The 17,236-nt window shown below is 41.1% G+C and overlaps 2 non-coding genes across 2 annotated transcripts; one reads left to right on the plus strand and one right to left on the minus strand.

The window, feature by feature from the left end:
* Positions 1 to 13,580: 13,580 nt before the first annotated feature.
* Positions 13,581 to 13,652, plus strand: TRNAC-GCA (transfer RNA cysteine (anticodon GCA)). The gene has a single exon. It is a non-coding gene; the product is annotated as a tRNA-Cys (tRNA).
* A 2,922-nt stretch (positions 13,653 to 16,574) lies between these two features.
* TRNAC-GCA (transfer RNA cysteine (anticodon GCA)) lies at positions 16,575 to 16,646 on the minus strand. Its single transcript has one exon. It is a non-coding gene; the product is annotated as a tRNA-Cys (tRNA).
* Between the last annotated feature and the right edge of the window lie 590 nt (positions 16,647 to 17,236).

The raw sequence follows: 17,236 nt of genomic DNA on the forward strand, positions 1-17,236 counted from the left end.
CTAAGTTTCACATGTACCCTTGTAAGATGCACCACAGGTGTAATCCCACCAATTACCCTCCCTCTACCCATCCTCCCCCTCCCTCCCCCTCCCTCTCCCCTTCCCCATATTCTTAGATTATAACTGGGTTATAGCTTTCATATGAAAGCCATAAATTAGTTTCATAGTAGGGCTGAGTACATTGAATACCTTGTCTTCCATTCTTAAGATACTTTACTAAGAAGAATAGGTTCCAGTTCCTCTTTAATGGTTTGGTAGAACTTTGATGTGAAGCCATTTGGTCCTGGACTTTTCTTTTTGGGGAGATTTTGTATAGTTGATGCTATTTCAGAACTTAATATAGGCTTTTTCACATTTCCACTTCATTCTGGCTACGTCTAGGAAAGTGGCGTGCTTCCAAGTGTTGGTCAATCTCCTTCAGATTTTTTTATTTCTAAGAATAGAGTTTCTCGTAATATTCATTAAGGATTTTTTGAATTTCTGAGGAGTCTGTTTGTCTTTGTCATTTCTGATTGACGAAATTAGAGAATTTTACTCTTTTATTCCTGGTTAGGTTAGCTAAAGGTTTATGTATGTTATTCACCTTTTCAAAAAACAACTTTTGATTTATTGATCTATTGTATAAACCTTTTGTTTTCAATTTATTTAATTCTGTTCTAATTTTAGTTATTTCTTTTCTTCTGCTGAGTTTGGGATTGGTATGTTCTTCCTTTTCCAGTTGCTTGAGATGTCCCATTAAGTTGATAACTTCTTCTCTTTCCATTCTCCTAAGGAAGGCTTGCAGTGCTATAAATTTCCTTCTTAGGACTGCCTTTGCAGTATTCCAGAGGTTCTGGTAATTCATGTCTTCATTATCATTTTGTTCCTAAAATTTGGTAATTTCCTTCTTTAAAATGACATTTTTTTTTTTGGTTTTTGGCTGGGGCTGGGTTTGAACCCACCACCTCCAGCATATGGGACTGGTGGCCTACTCCTTGAGCCACAGGCGCTGCCCGGTAATTTCCTTCTTAATCTCATCTATGACACAGCCATCAGTCAGCATAAGCTTATTTTGTTTCCCTATATTTGTATGGGTACGCAGATTTCTGTTGTTACTGAGTTCAACTTTTATTCCATAATGGTCTGAGAATATGCAAGGAACATTTTCTATTCTTTTAAATTTGCTGAGGTTAGACTTGTGACCTAAAATATGATCAATTTTGGAGGATCTTCCATGGGCTGATGAGAAGAATGTGTATTCAGTTTTGTTAGGATGAAATGTTCTATAGATGTCTATTAAATCCAATTGTTGAATGGTTAAGTTTATGTCTAAAATTTCTTTGCTTAGTTTCTTATTGGAGGATCTATCCAACACTGCCAAAGGGGTGTTAAAATAGCTGGGCGCGGTGGCTCACGCCTGTAATCCCAGCACTGTGGGAGGCTGAGGAGGGAGAATCGCTTGAGCTCAGGAGTTTGAGACTCGCCTGAGCGACAGTGAGACCCCGACTCGTGAAAAAAATGGAAAAACCCAGCCGGGCGCTGCGGCGAGTGCCTGTAATCCCAGCGGCTTCCGGAGACTGAGGCAGCGGGGTGCCTGCAGCCCGAGTCTGAGGTTGTGGTGAGCTACCACGCCCACTGCACTCTGCTCAGGGGCATAGGGTGGGACCCTGTCTCAACAACAACAAGAAAATCTCCAACCATTATGGTGCTGGAGGAAATCAAGTTGCTTATGTCTGTTAGAGTCTGTCTTATAAATTGAGGTGCATTCTGGTTGGGTGCATAATGTTAATAATTAAAATCTCATCATGTTGAGTGTTACTCTTAACAAATATGAAGGGACATCCTTATCTTTTCTTACTATTGTTGGTTTAAAACAGGGGTCCTCAAACTGCGGCCCACAGGCCACATGAGGCAGTGTGATTGTATTTGTTCCCATTTTGTTTTTTTACTTCAAAAAAAGATATGTGCAGTGTGCATAGGAATTTGTTCATAGTTTTTTTTTTTTTAAAACTATAGTCTGGCCCTCCATTGGTCTGAAAGACAGTGAATTGGCCCATGGTTTAAAAAGTTTGAGGATGCCTAGTTTAAAGTCTATTGTATCTGTGAATAAAATTGCAACACCTGCTTTTTTCTGATTTCCATTTGCCTGAAATATAGATGACCACCTTGAGTCTATATTTATCTTTTAAATAAGATGATATTCTTGTATGCAGAAGATATCTGGCCTGACTTTTTGTATCCAGTCAGCCAACCTGTGCCTCTTTAGAGAACAATTTAAGCCATTCTCATTAATTGAGGGTATTGATAAGCCTGGTAGCATTTTCAGTATTGACTTTTTCAAAAGTCCAGTGGACATGTTTAATCTTTTCACCAGTGTGGAGTTGGAGTTTGATCTAAAGTTTCTGAGTGAGTTTCCTTTTGTGGTAGAGCACTGTGCTTGTCCTTGTGGAGGATGGGTCTGAGAATATCGTGGAGAACTGGGTTAGTTATGGCAAATTTCTTCAACATGTGTATGTCATTAAAGTATTTAATTTCTCCATCATAAATGAAACTCAGTTTAGCTGGATACAGGATACTGGGTTGAAAGTTATTATGTTTTAGGAGATTAAAGGTCGATGCTCATCCTCTTCTAGCTTGACAGAGCCACCTATCCCCACTACACCCAGCAGGTCCCCAGTGTCTCAGGCTGTAGTACTAGTAGTATGGGTCCTTTGCAAAGCTATAAGGGGAAAGCTGCAGTCACCAGTCCAAGGTTTTGGGCAAAGGGCTGGTTAATCACTACTCCAGGAGCCCCCAATCCAATTTCACCTTACCCGTTCATCTAGCCAAACGGTGAAAAATAATCATGGGGCGGAATCAGCAGAAACACTCTGGAAACATGAATAATCAGAGTAGATCAACTCCCCCAAGGAGCACCAAGGCAGACACATCAGAAGATTCCAATCATAAACAAATGGCTGAGATGTCAGAAATCGAATTTAGAATTTGGATGGCAAATAAGATTAACAGAATGGAAGTAAAGTTGGAATTAGAAATTTTAGGAAAAATTCAAAAGTTGTCTCAAGAATTCAATGAATTCAAAGACAAAATCACCAAAGATTTTGACACTTTGAGAAAAGAATATGCATACCTCCAAGATATGAAAAATACAGAGGACTCCTTCAGTAACAGAATGGAGCAGGCAGAAGAAAGGATTTCTGATACTGAAAACAAAGTTATTGAATGCTCCCAAATGCTCAAAGAGGAAGAGAAGTGGAGAGCAAAAATGGATCATTCTCTCAGAGAGCTGTGGGAAATACCAAGAAAACAAACATTTAACCTTATAGGAATTCCTAAAGGTGACAAGGTTGCTTCGAAAGGCCCAGATGCTCTACTCCAAGAGATAATTGAGGAGAACTTCCCAAACATGGCAAGAGATTCTCAAATTCAGATAGCAGAAAGTTTCAGAACCCCAGCATGACTCAATCCAAATAAAGCATCTCCCAGATACATTATAATTACCTTCACCAAAGTTAATATGAAGAAAAAAATTCTGAAAGCAGCCAGACTAAGAAAAACGTAACCTACAAGGGGAAGAATATTAGAATGACTGCGGATCTCTCTGCTGAAACTTTTCAAGCTAGAAGAGGATGAGCATCGAACTTTAATCTCCTAAAACATAACAACTTTCAACCCAGTATCCTGTATTCAGCTAAACTGAGTTTCATTTGTGATGGAGAAATTAAATACTTTAATGACATGCACATTAATGAAATTTGCCATAACTAAACCAGTTCTCCAGGATATTCTCATACCCATCCTCCACAATGACAAGCACAATGCTCTACCACCAAAGTAAACTCACTGAGAAACTTTAGATCAAACTCCAACTTCCACACTGGTGAAAGGATTAAAAATGTCCACTGTACTCTTGATACCCAAAATGCTACCAGGCTTATCAATACCCTCAATTAATGTGAATGGCTTAAATTGTTCTCTAAAGAGGCACAGGTTGGCTGACCGGATACAAAAACTCAGGCCAGATATCTTCTGCATACAAGAATCTCATCTTACTGTAAAAGATAAATATAAGAATCAGGGTGAAGAGATGGTCATCTATTTTTCAGGCAAATGGAAATCAGAAAAAAGCAGGTGTTGCAATTTTATTTGCAGATACAATAGGCTTTAAACCAACAAAAGGGAATATAAGAATCGTCACTTCATATTTGTTAAGGGTAACACTCAACATGATGAGATTTCAATTATTAAACATTTGTGCACCCAACCACAATGCACCTCAATTTATAAAAGAGACTCTAACAGATATGAGCAATTTGATTTCCTCCAGCACCATACTGGATGGAAATTTTTTTTTTTTATTAAATCATAGCTCTGTACATTAATGTGATCATGGGGCACCATACACTGGTTTTATAGACCATTTAACATATTTTCATCACACTGGTTAACATAGCCTTCCTGGCATTTTCTTATTTATTGCATTAAGACATTCATATTCGACATTTGCTAAGTTTCACATGTACCCTTGTAAGATGCACTGTAGGTGTAATCCCACCAATCAGCATGCCTCCGCCCATCCTTCCCCTTCCTCCCCTCCCTCTCTCCCTTCCTCATATTCTTAGATTATAACTGGGTTATAGCTTTCATATGAAAGCCATAAATTCATTTCATAGTAGGGCTGAGTACATTGGATACCTTTTCTTCCATTCTTGAGATACTTTACTAAGAAGAATAGGTTCCAGCTCCATCCATGTAAACATGAAAGAGGTAAAGTCTCCTTCTTTCTTTAAGGCTGCAAAATATTCCATGGTGTATATATACCACAATTTATCAATCCATTCGTGGATTGATGGGCACTTGGGCTTTTTCCATGACTTAGCAATTATGAATAGGGCTGCAATAAACATTCTGGTACAAATATCTTTGTTATAATGTGATTTTTGGTCTTCTGAGTATATACCTAGCAGAGGAATCATAGGATTGAATGGCAGATCTATTTTTAGATCTCTAAGTGTTCTCCAAACATCTTTCCAAAAGGAATGCATTAATTTGCATTCCCTCCAGCAAGTGGTCCCTTTTCTCCACATCCATGCCAACATCTCTGGTCTTGGGATTTTGTTATATGGGCAAATCTTACTGGAGTTAGATGATATCTCAAAGTAGTTTTGATTTGCATTTCTCTGATGCTTAAGGATGATGAGCATTTTTTCATATGTCTGTAGGCCACGTGCCTGTCTTCTTCAGAGAAGTTTCTCTTAAGTCCCTTGCCCAGCCTGCGATGGGATCACTTGTTCTTTTCTTGCTTATACGTTTGAGTTCTCTGTGGATTCTGGTTATTAACCTTTGTCAGAGACATAACCTGCAAATATCTTCTCCCATTCTGAGGGAGGCACACTCTGGTTGGGTACATAAATATTAATAATTGAAATCTCATCATCTTGAGTATTACCCTTAACAGATATGAAGTGACCATACTTGTATTCCCTTACTTTTGTTGGTTTAAAGCCTGTTGTAACTGCAAATAGAATTGCAACATCTGCTTTTTTCTGATTACCATTTGCCTGAAATATGGACAACCATCCTTTTGCCCTGAGTCTATATTTATCTTTTATGGTAAAATGTGATTCTTGTATTCAGTAAATATCTGGTCTGAGTCTTTGTATCCAGTCAGCCAACATGTGCCTCTTTAGAGGACAGTTTAAGCCGTTCACATTAATGGAAAATATTGATAAGTCTGGTAAAATTTTGGGTATCGAGTTTTTCGAAAGTCCAGTGGACATTTTTCATCTTTTCACCACTGTGAAAGCTGGAGTTTGATCAAAAGTTTCTGAGTGAGTTTACTTTTGTGGTAGAAGATTGGGCTGGTCATTATGGAGGATAGGTCTGAGAATATCCTGAAGAGCTGGTTTGGTTATGGCAAATTTCTTCAACATATGAATGTCATTAAAGTATTTAAATTCTCCATCATAAATGAAACTCAGTTTAGCTGGATACAGGATCTGGGGTTGAAAGTTATTTTGTTTTAGGAGATTAAAAGTCAATGACCATCCTCTTCTTGCTTAAAAAGATTCAGCAGAGAGATCTGCAGTCATTCTAATATTCTTCCCTTTGTAGGTAATGATTTTCTTACATCTGGCTGCTTTCTGAATTTTCTCCTTCATATTAACTTTAGTGAAGTTAATTATGATGTGCCTGGGAGATGTCTTATTTAGGTTGAGTTGTGCTGGGGTTCCGAAACTGTCTGCTATCTGAATTTCAGAATCACTTGGCATGTCTGGAAAATTCTCTTTCATAATTTCATGGAGAAGGGCCTCTGTGCCTTGCGAGACCACTTCATCATTTTCAGGGATGCCAATGAGGTGGATATGATCCTTGTTCGAATTTCCCAGAGCTCTCTGAGAGAATGATCCATTTTTGCTCTCCATTTCTCTTCCTCTTTGAGAGTTTGGGAGAGTTCTTTGTCTTCAAGATCAGAAATCCTTTCTTCTGCTTGCTCCACTCTGTTTCTGAGGGATTCTACTCTATTTTTCAGATCTTTGAGGACGGCAAATTCTTGCTTCAGTGTGTCAAAATCTTTGGTAGTTTTGTCTTTAAATTCATTGAATTCTTGAGACAACTTTTGAATTTCTCCTCGAATTTCTAATTCCAACTTTTGAATTGCTCCTCGAATTTCTAATTCCAAATTTTCCTCCACTCTATTAATCTTGTTTGCAATCCAAATTCTGAATTCAATTTCTGACATCTCAGCCAGCTGTTCATGAATGGGATCTTCAGTTACATCTGCCATATCTTTCCTTGGGGGTGGGGGTGGAGTTTGATCTATTCTGGTTATTAATGTTACCAGAGTTTTTCCACTGATTCTGCCCCATGATTATTTTACACCATTTGACTTTTCCCCTGGAGTTTGCCAAGGACCCGTACAGTGGTACAGCCTGAGAAACTGGGTACCTGTTTGTTGTGGTCGGGCTAAGTGTCTCTGTCTTGTTTTCAGCTGGTCTCTGTCCAACCCTAGTGAAACAGTTACTCTGGATTGAAGTCTCAGCTGTGGAGAAATACCAGCAGTTAAGTCACTCCACCACACCCAGGCAACAATTGGAAAAGGAAAATCAAACCTTCCTACAACCACACACCCTCAGGGCGCCAGTTGGATAGTCCTTGGGCGATTTGCTCAGTTCAAAAGGTCCAAATCAATTGTCCCAGTCAGCACCTGTCTTAGGTAGAAGATTTTATTTTTATTTTTTATTTATTTATTGTTTTTAATTAAATCATAGCTGTGTACATTGATATGAACATGGGGCATCATTCACTAGCTTCACAGACTGTTTGACACCCTTTCATCACACTGGTTAACATAGCCTTCCTGGCATTCTCTCAGTTACTGTGCCAAGACACTTACATTTCACATTTACCAAGTTTTACATATACCCTTGTAAGATGCACCACAGGTATAATCCCACCAATCCCCTTCCCTCTACAGGTAGAAGATTTTAAAAGGTCTCTGGCAACTACCCTGTTTCCCCAAAAATAAGACGTCCTCTGAAAATAAGACCTACTTACAGGAAAGTTAAGATGTCCCCTGAAAATAAGACCTAGAGCATCTTTGGGAGCAAACCTTAATATAAGACACTGTCTTATTTTCGGGGAAACAGGGTAGATTGCAGGAGTCTGCTGACAACTTAAATATGACTTGTTCCGGTGCTCTGTGGGGTCAGGAGGATCCACTCAGCAAATAGATTAGTCTGGGAAGGTTGATGAACCTCTGTCACACCCCACCATGCACCTCTGTCACACCCAGTCACTGATAACCCCGCAGGGCTGTGACCCTGCTGCCTCCAATGAACAGATACTCCAGGGGTTTGCACCTGCCTGAATCACAAGGAAATCTATGTCTCCTCAGCCAGGCTGCTGCTCTCTGCCTCTGTCCAGCAGAGGGAGGTGAGGCCTGACAACCATGGGAGGCTGGAGCTGTTCACTCAGTTCCAGCCCCGCCCCAGATTGATGTTACTGACAGAACAGAACAACTTTGCAGGAATTTTTTTCTGTCCCTGCTAAATTCCCCTGCAGAAGAAAAGCTGTTTTGAGTTCCCAGAAGCTGTGCCTCAGGCCCTGTCTGTGCCACTGTAGTTTGTATTCACAGCACGGTTACCTGTCAGTTCCAGGTTCTGCCTCCTTTGGTTACGCTGATGATCCCCTGGGGGCCAGGTGTGTCTTAGGCTCAGTAAAGCGGTCCTCTGAGTCAGCCCTGCACTGGAATCTCCCAGCTCTGCGTGTGTGTTTTCTAGTCCCTGCACTCCACCCAGGCCTGTACCACCTCAGGAAAATCCTTTACTCATGGGGCCTGCATTTCCATCACAGATCTGTTCTGCGGTGGTTGCCACCTGAGAAGATGCCCGGCCTCCTCTGGTTTCCCAGAGAGACAGGGGGTGTGACTCTGGAATATTTGGGGTGAGCCCTATTGTTGCCAAAAATGGCTGCTGCTCTGCACCTCGGGGCACCGCCGCTCCAGTGTGGTTCCCTCTCAGCTGACCTCTCCTCACTCCTGTGCTGCAGAATCAGTACTGACCAGCTGCAGTCCAAGCCCTGTCCACACCCTTTGAAAAATCACCCAATTATCTGGACTCCTGGGGGACAGGCCTCCAGACCTCAGAGTGAGAGTAGAGGAGAGTGCTGAGAGCTCAGAATTGCAGGTAGAGAATATATACAGTTTTGTTTTTGTTTTTTTTTGTAGAGACAGAGTCTCACTGTACCACCCTCTGGTAGAGTGCCGTGGCGTCACATGGCTCACAGCAACCTCTAACTCTTGGGCTTATGCAATTCTCTTGCCTCAGCCTCCCGAGCAGCTGGGACTACAGGCGCCCGCCACAACACCCGGCTATTTTTTTGTTGCAGTTTCGCTGGGGCTGGGTTTGAACCCACCACCCTCGGCATATGGGGCCAGCGCCCTACTCACTGAGCCACAGGCGCCGCCCGAGAATATATACAGTTATACAGAGTTTTATGCATGGCAGGAGAGCACCATGGCACCTTAGTAGAGGAGGTAGGTCCAGTTTTTAGAGGATTTCTCCCGTGGAGTATAATGGGAGGACTTTTCAACTCTGCTCGTTTGTTTAAGGGGTACTCCGAGCCATTCTCATGAGGGAGGGGACTCCTGTCCGCTTGGTGATGGATTTTGTACCTTTTGTTTGTATCCTTGGGGTCACAGCTCGCCTCAGCAGGGTTGATGTGCCTTCTTCAACCTTCTCTCTTGGTGCAGCTCTAATCCACCAGGTTACTTGCTAAATTTCTGTCCTTTAACTCTCCTTCTGGATGGGAGCCTCTGTGGAAAGCTGGCTTCAGTCAGCCAACTTATGGTCAGAGATTTGAACACCCCTTTGGCAGTGTTGCATAGAATCTCCAATAAGAAACTAAGCAAGGCTGAAAGCCTGTGGCTCAAGTGGCAAAGGGGCCAGCCACATACACCTGAATGGCGGATTCGAATCCAGCCCAGGCCCGCCAAACAACAATGATGGCTGCAACCAAAAAATAGCTGGGCATTGTGGTGGGCGCCCGTAGTCCCTACTATTAAGGGAGGTGGAAGCAGGAGGATCACTTGATCCCAGGAGTTGGAGGTTGCTGTGAGCTGTGATACCATGGCACTCTACCCAGGGCAATAGCTTGAGATTCTGTCTCAAAAAAAAAAAAAAAAAAAAGAAAGAAAAAGAGAGAAACTAAGCAAAGAAATTTTAGACTTAAACGTAACTATTCAACAATCGAATTTAAGAGGCATCTACAGAACATTTCATCTTAATAAAACTGAATACACATTCTTCTCATCAGCTCCTGGAAGATCCACCCAAATTGATCACATCTTAAGTCACAAGTCTAACCTCAGCAAATTTAAAAGAATAGAAATTATTCCTTGTGTCTTCTCAGACCATGATGGAATAAAAGTTGAACTCAGTAACTACAGGAAGCTGCATACTACAAAAATATGGAAACTAAATAACCTTATGCTGAACAATGGCTGGGTCATAGATGAGATTAAGAAGGAAATTACCAAATTTTTGGAACAAAATGATAATGATAGACGCGAATTACAAGAAACTTTGAGATATTGCAAAGGCAGTCCTAAGTGGGAAATTTATAGCATTGAAGCCTTCCTGAAGAGAATGGAAAGAGAAGAAGTCAACAACTTAACGCGAGATCTCAAACAACTGGAAAAGGAAGAACATTTCAATCCCAAACTGAGCAGAGGAAAATAAATAACTAAAATTAGAGCAGAACTAAATGAAATTGAAAACAAAAGAATTATACAACAGATCAACAAATCAATAAGTTGGTTTTTGAAAAGGTCAATATCATAGATAAACCTTTGGCTAACCTAACCAGAAATAAAAGAGTAAAATCCCTAATTTCATCAATCAGAAATGATGAAGGCCAAATAACAACAAAATTAAAAAAATCCTTAATGAATATTACAAAAAACTCTATTCTCAGAAGTATGAAATCTGAAGGAAATAGACCAATACTTGGAAACACGCTACCTTCCTAGACTTAGCCAGAAAGAAGTGGAAATGTTGAACAAGCCTATATCAAGTTCTGAAATAGCATCAACTATAAGAACTCTCCCCCAAAACAAAAGCCCTGTACCAGATGGCTTCACATCAGAATTCTACCAAACCTTTAAAGAGGAACTAGTACCTATATTACTCCACCTTTTCCAAAATATAGAAAAAGAAGGAATACTTCCCCACACATTCTATGAAGTAAACATCATTCTGATCCCCAAACCAGGAAATGACCCAACAAGAAAAGAAAATTATAGACCAATATCTCTAATGAATATCAATGCAAAAATATTCAATAAGATCCTAGCAAACAGAATCCAGCAACACATCAAAGAAACTGTACATCATGACCAGGTGAGTTTCATCCCAGGGTCCCAAGGATAGTTCAATATATGTAAATCTCTAAATATAATACATCACATAAACAAAATAAAAAACAAAGACCATATGATTCTCTCAATTGATGCAGAAAAAGCTTTCGATAAAATCTAGTATCCTTTCTTGATCAGAACGCTTAAGAAAATAGACATAGAAGGAACATTGCTTAAACTGATAGAGGCCATCTACAGCAAACCCACAGCCAATATCACATTGAGTGGAGTTAAATTGAAATCATTTCCACTCAGATCAGGAACCAAGCAAGGTTGCCCATTGTCTCCACTACTTTTTAACATTGTAATGGAAGTCTTAGCCATCGCAATCAGGCAAGAGAAGGCAATCAAGGGTTTTGAAATAGGATCAGAGGATATCAAACTGTCACTCTTCACAGATGATATGATTATATCTGGAAAACACCAGGGACTCAACTACAAAACTCCTAGAAGTGATCAAGGAATACAGCAACATCTAAGGTTACAAAAACAATACTCACAAATCTGTAGCCTTTATATATACCAACAATAGTCAAGGTGAAAAAACAATCAAGGACTCTATTCCCTTTACAACAGTGCCAAAGAAGATGAAATACCTGGGAGTTTACCTAACAAAGGACGTGAAAGATCTCTATAAAGAAAACTATGAAACTCTAAGAAAAGAAATAGCTGAAGATGTTAAGAAATGGCAATATATACCATGCTCATGGCTGGGAAGAATCAACATTGTTAAAATGTCTATACTACCCAAAGCAATCTACAGATTTAATGCAATCCCTTATTAAAGCACCTCTGTCATACTTTAAGTATCTGGAAAAATTAGTACTTCATTTTATATGGAGATAGAAAAAACCTCAAATAGCCAAGACATTACTCAGAAATAAAAACAAAGCAGGAGGAATCATGCTACCAGACTTCAGAATATACTATAAATCTATGGTGATCAAAACAGAGAGGTAGATGTATGGAACAGAATTGAAAACCAAGAGATGAACCAGACACTTATTGTCATTTGATCTTTGATAAGCCTATCAAAAATATAAACTGGGGGAAAGATTCCCTATTTAACAAATGGTGAGAGGTGAACTGGCTGGCAACTTGTAGAAGACTAAAACTGGACCTACACCTTTCTCCTCTAACAAAAATTTATTCTCACTGGTTAAAAGACTTAAACTTAAGACATAAACCTATAAAATTATTGGAGAGGGTGCAGGAAAAACACATGAAAAAATTGGCCTGGGAGAATATTTTATGAGGAGGACTCCCCAGGCAATTGAAGCAACATCAAAAATAAATTACTGGGATCTGAGCAAACTAAAAAGCTTCTGCACTGCCAAAAACACAGTAAGTAAAGCAAGTATACAGCCCTCAGAATGGGACAGGATTTTTGCAGGTTATATTTCCAACAAAAGTCTAATAACCAGAATCCACAGAGAACTCAAACTTATTAATAAGAAAAGAAAAGTGATCCCATTTCATTGTGGGCAGGAGACAGGAACAGAAGCTTCTCTGAAGAAGAAACACACGTGGGCTACAGACACATGAAAAAATGATCATCATCTTTAATCATCAGAGAAATGCAAACCAAAACCACTTTGAGATATCATCTAACTCCATAAGAATAGCCCACATCACAAAATCCCCAAACTACAGATGTTGGCGTGGATGTGGAGAAAAGGGAACACTTCTGCACTGCTGGTGGGAATGCAAGCTAGTACATTCCTTTTGGAAAGAAGTTTGGAGAACAGTCAGGGATCTAAATGCAGACCTGCCATTTGATCCTGCAATTCCTCTACTAGGTGTATATCTGAAAGTCCAAAAATCACTTGGCAACAAAGATATTTGCATCAGATTGTTCATTGCAGCTCAATTCATAATTGCCAAGTCATGGAAGGAGTCCAAGTGCCTATCAACCCATGAATGGATTAATAAATTATGGTATATGTATACCATGGAATACTATGCAGCATTTAAAAAGGAGACTTTACCTCTTTTATGCTTACATGGATGGAACTGGAAAATATTCTTCTTAGTAAAGTATCTCAGGAATGGAAAAAAAATATCCAATGTACTCAGTACTACTATGAAACCAATTTATAATCACTCCCACACTTTCATATGAAAGATGAATCACAACTATAGCCCAGGCTGCAGGAGGGAAGAGGAGGGGGATGGGAAGAGAGGGAAGTGGTTTGATAGAGGGAGGGTTAATGGTGGGACCACACCTATGGAGCATATTGAAAGGGTATAAATCAAATCTATCAAGTATAGAACACAAATGTCTTAACACTGTGATTAAGTAAATAAGGTGAAAGCTATGTTAATTAGTAGGATGTAAACACTCCAATTTGTGCAAATAATCAACACATTGTATCCCTCAAAGGCATAAATGTATTCATGATTTATGTACATATGACTTAATAAAAAAAAATCGTTATTGTCAAGGAGGATTATCTGGATGATCTTAAGGGTCTCCCCAGCAGTAAAGGAGTGGTCAGGAAAGAAGTCCACCAGAGTGTCCTCAACCAGGTGAACACAGAAGTAGTGAGGAAAGAAGAGGACAGGAGGCAGGCCAGAGGTCAGAGAAATAGACCTGGCTAGGACATCTCAACCAGCAAGAATGTCTTGTTCTTGGTGTGTCATCACTTATAAATGGTGTTAATAACACTATTCTCCCAGGCCAGGGGGTATAGCTCAGGGGTAGAGCATTTGACTGCAGATCAAGAGGTCCCTGGTTCAAATCCAGGTGCCCCCTACAGCCTATCATTTTTAACCACTAATTTGGTTCCAAAGTATCCCTGAAGTGCAGACTCAGTAACCACCAATGGATGTTCATGGACTTTATTTTTTTTTCCTTTGAAAGAAAGAGTTTTATTTCAAAACTGTAAATATTTAAGTTGTTTAAAATGACTATGGCTGCTTTTAAATTTCCAATATTGTTTTGCATAAATAATCTTGTACTTAAGTTTATGGAATTAACTTTATGTTATAAAATAATGCAATTCTGGCTCAGGGCTAGGGGTCAGTGTGTAAAATGATGTTAACATGTAGAAATATTACCCCATTACCTTACTTTATTAAATGTGTTGTTAAACCTTCGAAGTGTTTTAATAAACCTCTTGCTGCCATGGACCCCTCCTGTGGCTTCTGTATTTATATCTCAAGATCTCTACTTTGGACTTTTACCTGGTTTTTGTTACACAGCCCCAAATTTAGAAGCTGTTTCTTGATACTTCTGCCTCCCTCTTCACACATATTTAAATCATCAGTAATTCTCATAGCAACCACCAAATAGGTTTTTCTTTGGATTTTCATGTAATCCACCATCATCGCTTGCCTTAATGATGGTGGTTCCCCTGATTGGAACCCAACTTCCACTCTTGCTCTGCTCCTATTTGTTCAATTCATTTTATTTACAAAGGCCAGGATTATCTTTGCTTTTTAAATGAACAGGCTTATATTTTTGAGAAGTTTTAGATTTATAGAAACTTATAGCGAAAGTATGCAGAGTTCCTGCGTGCATGCCTCCCCCACCAACCCCATCATTCCCTGTTACTAAACTGTCACACTGCTATGCTGCACTTGTTACAATTGACGCACTGATACTGGTGCATCGTATTAAATGAAGTCCACAGTTGACACCACGATTTCCTCTTAGTGCTGAATATCCTGTTGTTCATGGACTTTAAAGCTAAAATTTGTAAGGAAAGACTGTCTCCAGCCCTATGGGTTCTACTCAGCTCCAGCCCTTCCTTTTCAAGGTTGTTTAGAATCTTCCCAGATGGATACTTATGCTCCCTAAGAGGGAGAGCTGGGTTAATTCTCCATTTCCTACTGTATTCTCCACAGCACCTTGTGTGGGCTGTAACAGCACTGGTTAAACCTGCAGGAGCATTATATGCCCTTCCAATAGGGTAATGCTTAGATTTCTGAGCTCAGAATGCCAGGCTGCAGGTCAGAGCCATGGACTTTGGCTCTATGTCTCCATGTCCTAGAGTTTCAAGAGCTACTGGAAATTCACACCCTGCCCAGCCCTGATGGGATTGGGGAAACAGCAGGATCAGAGGCTCTGAGGTCTGAGGGCAATGAGTGAGACAGGGAGGAAGTCACTTGGGGCTTCCAGGGGACTGACCTGACACTATAGCCTTCTTTTCTCTCTCTCCTCTTAGTAGACAGATTTAGAATCAGGAGCTCCTTCAAGGGAAAGGAAGTTAGAATCACATTCCAAACTCAGTAAGTAAAAATAAGAACAAGGGGCACCTGGATTGAAGGCTTTTGACCTGTCCTTAAAAGCTCATCTCATTATTGTCTAATGAAGACCTTATGATCCTCTGCCTATGCCCAGCACTCCCAAGGCCCAGCAGTCCAAAGCTGAGGACATCAGTGTAAAAGGCAATGATGTTTCTGTAGAACACCTCTGGGTCAGCCTGAAGCCTGGTTCCCCAGCAGGGCTGCCCATCACAGCTTCTGGTGTGTGCCATGGTGACAGCAGGGGAGTGTGCTTGAAAATAAATGTTCACTTGCTCCATCTCAGACCTTCTGAATTGGAATACTTGGGAGTGGAGCCAAAGGACTATTTTTAAAAAGCTTTCAGATGATACCAGAGGAAATTCAGAATCGGGAACCATCAATTTAGCTTGGTACCCTACGTTATAGGCTTGAAAAGAGGTGATAATTAAGAGACATGCCCAAGCTCATTAATAATAGGGTTGGGACTGAGTCCTATAGGGCTGGTCTTGGATTCTCTTTACTAATCTAACCCAGGCAATACATAGTCTAGCCTGCTGCCTGCGTCTACACCCACAACCCCATGCTTAGCCTCACCAGGCCAGATCAGACAGGCCTTTCAAGAAGCACTTGAGTACCTTTAGTCTAGTACTGAAAGGAGAGACACACACACAAAATAGGTCACTGACCTGTTGACCTCTAGTAAAATGCTCTTCCTGTAAGCCAGAAGCCCACTTCCAGTGACTCTCCTAACACATACATTTAAGATGGTAGCTTCCCTGGGGACGGACCGTCCAACCACCTGTACCAGTTCCTGTTTGTTCTTGGTCAGGCCCCATGTCCTGACTGACTTACTTCAGGCAAGCTAACCTTCTACCGGCCATGAGCACCATGAGTGCTGTCCTGTCCCACTGACCCCTGATCTGAGTGTCCAGAAGCCTCCTCCTCCCTGCCTGGTGCATTATCTTCCTTCTGTCCCCAGCTGGGTGCATGAGCTCTGAACTCACAGCTTCTTGGTGGACATGGCATCTAGCCACAAGCCCTGCTGCTGGGTCAGAGCTCTGCCACCCTCCCCTGGATGAAGTTTGATCAGTCCCCAGCCCTGCAGGTGCCCAGTCCACTTTAGTGTCTGCCGTGGTCCCTCGCATCAGCAGTTAGGTGCCAGCTTTGGTATATTTGTCTGATGTTGCAGGTTGCAGAGCTGTGATTTGCACCAACATTTACATTATTTGGGGTCTTCAAAATGAAGGTTTTGTACTGGGCAGTCATATAATAAACAAACATCCACCTCAAACTACAGGAGATGGATGGTGTCAGCTCAGGAGACTTAGGTGGCAGTGTTCATTTGGGCACCTGAGGGGACTTGCCCAGCTCTTCTCTCCTCTCTCCACATGGGAACTTTCAGGGTTGGGAGACAACAGTTGGTTCAGGGCACAAAAGAATAAGAACTAGGGGGTACCTGGATTTGAACCAGGGACCTCTTGATCTGCAGTCAAATGCTCTACCCCTGAGCTATACCCCCTCTCCTGAAGCCTGGGCTCAGCACTGGTAATCACTGTGGGCCCACCCACACACTCCAGGGCACTATGATCTCCCTTTGCTCTTACTCTGCCGCTGGCACCTGGCACATAGATGGAGCTCACTGCAAACCACCCCTTTTCTGGCCATGAGCTCACCCTCCCTATGCTTTGTGTGAACCCTGGAAGTCTCCCCTCCTCTGACCTGAGGTTTCCATCCCTCAGTCCCCACCTGAGGTCTCCACACCTTCCTCTCCAGAAACAATAGGTGGACTTATGAGTTTCTCCACCATCTCCTCTGTGGTCTCCTTCCCTCATCTGGTAGCCAAGTCCATGGCCTCAGCAGAGTTTCTAGAGCAGCGGTTCTCAACCTGTGGGTTGTGACCCCTTTGAGAGTTTTGAACGACCCTTTCACAGGGGTTGCCTAAATACATCCTGCATATCAGATATTTACATTACGATTCATAACAGTAGCAAAATTACTGTCATGAAGTAGCAACAAAAATAATTTTATGGTTGGGAGTCACCACAACATGAGGAACTGTATTTAAGTGTCGTGGCATTATGAAGGTTGAGAACCACTGCTCTAGAGACT

This window comes from Nycticebus coucang, chromosome 11, assembly GCF_027406575.1.
Source record: "Nycticebus coucang isolate mNycCou1 chromosome 11, mNycCou1.pri, whole genome shotgun sequence".
Lineage (NCBI taxonomy): Eukaryota > Metazoa > Chordata > Mammalia > Primates > Lorisidae > Nycticebus > Nycticebus coucang.